The 4,028-nt window shown below is 41.2% G+C and overlaps 1 pseudogene; it reads left to right on the forward strand.

Annotated features, from left to right (window-relative positions):
• On the forward strand, positions 1 to 1,636 carry LOC101974190 (GTPase Era, mitochondrial pseudogene; annotated as a pseudogene).
• Positions 1,637 to 4,028: the final 2,392 nt, after the last annotated feature.

Below are 4,028 nucleotides of genomic sequence, written 5' to 3' on the forward strand. Positions count from 1 at the left end.
CCAGTTTATCAGTGACTAATTAAAACTCATGATGTAGTCATACAGTGGAATACCATTTTTGCTATCAGAAAATGAGGTGTGGGGCCGGGCTTGTTCATGCTGGATTAGGAGTCTGGCATCTGGGTCCCCACATGGTGAGGGAATGGGTGGCACACTTCATCCACTCTTACGCTGTCAAAGGAGGTGTAAGTCCTATGTGGGAGCTGCTGCTTTCTCTAGTCCCCACTTGGTCTCAACTTCTCTTCATTACGGCCAGGGCTCAGCTATGGACCACTTCATTGGAGTCTCTCAGCCTGATAGTTTGCTGACTTCATGTGCCCCCAAGGGGTCCGTGTATAGTGATGAGCAGAATCTCCTCTTAGTTCGTCCCCCTGACATGCCTGAGAATCCTTGGGTTCTACGAGTGGTCCTCCTGGGAGCCCCCAATGCAGGGAAGTCAAGGCTCTCTAACCAGCTGCTGGGCCGAAAAGTGTTCCCTGTCTCCAAGAAGGTACACACTACTCATTGCCAGGCTCTGGGGGTCATCACAGAGAAGGAAATTCAGGTGATTCTACTTGACACACCTGAAATCATCAGTCCTGTTAAACAGAAAAAGCACCATTTTGAGCTCTCTTTGTTGGAAGATCCATGGAAGAGCACAGGATCTGCTAATCTTTTTTTAAATTTATTTTTATTTTTAGTTATCGATGGGCCTTTATTCATTTATTTGTTTATATGTGGTGCTGAGAATCGAACTCAGTGCCTCTCACATGCTAGGCAAGCATGCTACCACTGAGCCACAACCTCAGCCCTGCTAATCTTGTTATAGTTTTTGTGGATGTCCCAGACAAGTGGACTTGAAACCAGCTCAGCCCCTATGTGCTCCAGGGCTTGACTGAGTTCTCCCAGGTCCCCAGCATCATTATCTTGAACAAGATTGCCTGAAGCAGAAGTCAGTTCTCCTGGAGTTCACAGAAGCTCTCACTGAAGAAGAAAAAAAGTATAAATGAAAATGCATTCTCCATAACATTATTTTCTAGAGACAAGATAATCACTATTCAATTTTCTTCCGTTAATGGAAAGAAGGCCAACATGAGGCAGGCCTGACACCCATTGTCCTAGGCCAGCAGCTAAAGACACACAGTCAAAGGAAAGACACACAGTCTAAGGAAAATGCCCAGAGGATTGGCTGGCCCCACTTCTAGGAGATTTTCATGTTGTCAGCTCTAAGCCAAGAGGATATGAAGATCCTAAAGCAAAACTTCTTGGCACAGGCCCAACCAGAGGCCTGGGAGTTCCACAGTGGAGTCCTCACTAGCCCGATACCTGAAGAGATCTGTACCAGCAAAATCTAAGAGAAACTCTTAAGAGTACTTGCCCCAGGAGGTGCCCTACAATGTGCAGCAGAAGACAGTGGAAGGACCAAGTGGGGAGCTGATAATCCAACAGAACTTTCTGGTACCCAGAGAATCTCATGAGAGGATCCCAGATTGTGCAGGAGATGGACTGTGACCCTAATAGACATCTTCCTTTGTGACACTCAGCTTCTCTGTGAAGCTACGTGACAACTTCTACTGCCCTTACCCCCAGAGCATTCCAGCTCTAGCAGAAGTCACTGACCAGAAAGAACTGTCCCTGCTGAGGGGACCTTCAGAGTCTAATGAGTGGCATTGGACACTGACTGGTTACTGGCTGGTTTCACTTTGTTGAGTCTGCACAATCCTGTCCAGCCATGTCTCCTGTTGGAAGAAGGAAACTATCTTAGCTCAGTTCCCAGTTAGTTACTTTCCCTAGGCTTATAGCCATGTTGGTCACAGAAATTGACCCCTTACTAGGAGCAGTGCCACCCTCTCCTCAGAAGCATTGGGCCCACAGTATTGCCCTAAGTTGCCAGTTCTTAGCAGGGAAGATACCTTGTTCTTGTCTCCCCCAGTTCCTATACCTTAAAATCTTTTTTAAACTATATTTTTTATTCATTTATTTTTTTAATGTGATGCTGAAGATTAAACCCAGTGCCTCACACATGCTAGGCAAGTGCTCTACCATTGAGCCACAACCCCAGCCCACCTTGAAATAAAGTCCTGTGTTTCCTGAGTAAGATAGTGCCACCCACCTGTTCCCCCAAGTTCTTGATCCCTTCTACCTCATTCCTTTGCCCAGTTTTGGATAGTAATAAAGTTAAAAGACAATTTAAAAAATGAGAAAATGCTTTATGTACCAAAATAAAAAACAACACACTTTATTATTAAGTGAGAACACTAAGGTAGAGACTAGTGGATACTATCTTTTCTGAGAAACAAGGACAGGGACATAAGAAATATATTCATATTGGTTTGGATGCATTGGCTTAGAAATAGGAAAAGAAACATAAGAAATAAGTAAAAGTGGTTATCTCTGTGGAATAGGTAAGGAAATAAGTCATATAGGAACCGTGTTTATTTTGATTTTTGAATCATGCAAGTGAATAACCTATTTTTTTCAAAAGTTAAATTTAGCTGGGCTTCGTGGCATATACCTGTAATCCCAGATACTCTGGGAGTAGAAGTAATTTTGTTTTCTGTAAAGCAAGAGTTGATTAGGAATTTGGAAGCTGAAGTAGACTCCGCTAACAAATTAGTTTTAAGAGAAACTGACCAAGTATGAATGAATAAGGTAATGGCTAATTTATTGCCCCAAGTGCTTTGCTGCCTGCAGGTAGTAATTTATAATCCTTCACCCCTAGTCAGGGTTGTTTGAGAACACATTGCATGTGAGAATATTATGGAGATATTCAATAAAACTTTAAGAAAATGGCACATGAGTAGCAGGCTTTCTGGAGAGTCTGAAAAGATTTAGAAAAACCAACGCATAAAAAGCCTTAGAAAGAGAGGCTGGGGTGTATCTCAGTGGTACAGTGCTTACCTAATACAGGCAAGGTCCTGGATTCCATCCCCAGCACCACCAGGAGAAAAGAAGAAAAAAGCACAAATGTGGAAGCAGATTTTTTTTATAACTATAGGTACAAAACAACTAGAAATAATGACCAAAAATTGCTAGAGGAACAAAGGTATATGGTAGGAAAGAAGGGCTGGGGAGGTCTGAGGGCAAGTGCTAAAGCTGGGAAATTGCAGAAGAAATAAATGGAAAGCAAAAATATCTGGATCAATCTGCTGTCTACATGGGCCATGCTGTAAAAGGAAAATTGGCGTTTTAGATGAAGACTTGGAAGAAAAGCAAGATCCTAAATTGATGGCAATTCTGTTTTTTAGCATTCAGGGTTTCACAAGGCAAAAAGCAAAACTGCTGGTATACTTTAGGGAGACTTTTAAAAATTTTAGTTTTTTAACTTGGAATGGAACCACCATTTTACCCAGTTATCCCACTCCTTGTTATATACCCAAAGGACTTAAAATCAGATTACCACAGTGATGCTGCCACATCAATGTTTATAGCAGCTCGATTCACAATAGCCAAGCTATGGAACCAACCTAGGTGCCTTTCAATACATGAATGGATAAAGAAAATGTGGTATATACACAATGGAATGTTACTCAGCCATAAGGAGAAATGAAATTATGGCATTTGCCAGGAAATGGATGGAACTGGAGACTATCTTCCTAAGTAAAATATGCCAATTCCAAAAGACCAAAGGCCAAATGTTCTCTCTGATACTAGCATACAGTAAGGGGCAGGGAGAAGGAAAGAAGTTCAATGGATTAGACAAAGGGGACTGAAGGGAAGGGAGGGGGAATGGGAATAGGAAAGACAGTAGAATAAGTTGGATAGAACTTTCCTATGTTCATATATGAATACACAACCAAATGTAACTCCACATCATGCACAACCACAAGAATGGGAAGTTAAACTCCATATATGTATAATAATGTCAAAATTCATTCTACTATCATGTGTAACTAAAAAGAACAAATAAAATATTTTTTAAAAACTTTAGTTTTTTATCATTTACATTTATAACTGATCTGTAATAATTGTGCATACTTCTGGGGTATTGTGTGACAATTCAATATGTGTATACAGTGTGTAATGATCAAATCAAGATAATTAGCATT

Source organism: Ictidomys tridecemlineatus, chromosome X (genome assembly GCF_052094955.1).
Source record: "Ictidomys tridecemlineatus isolate mIctTri1 chromosome X, mIctTri1.hap1, whole genome shotgun sequence".
In the NCBI taxonomy this organism is placed as follows: domain Eukaryota; kingdom Metazoa; phylum Chordata; class Mammalia; order Rodentia; family Sciuridae; genus Ictidomys; species Ictidomys tridecemlineatus.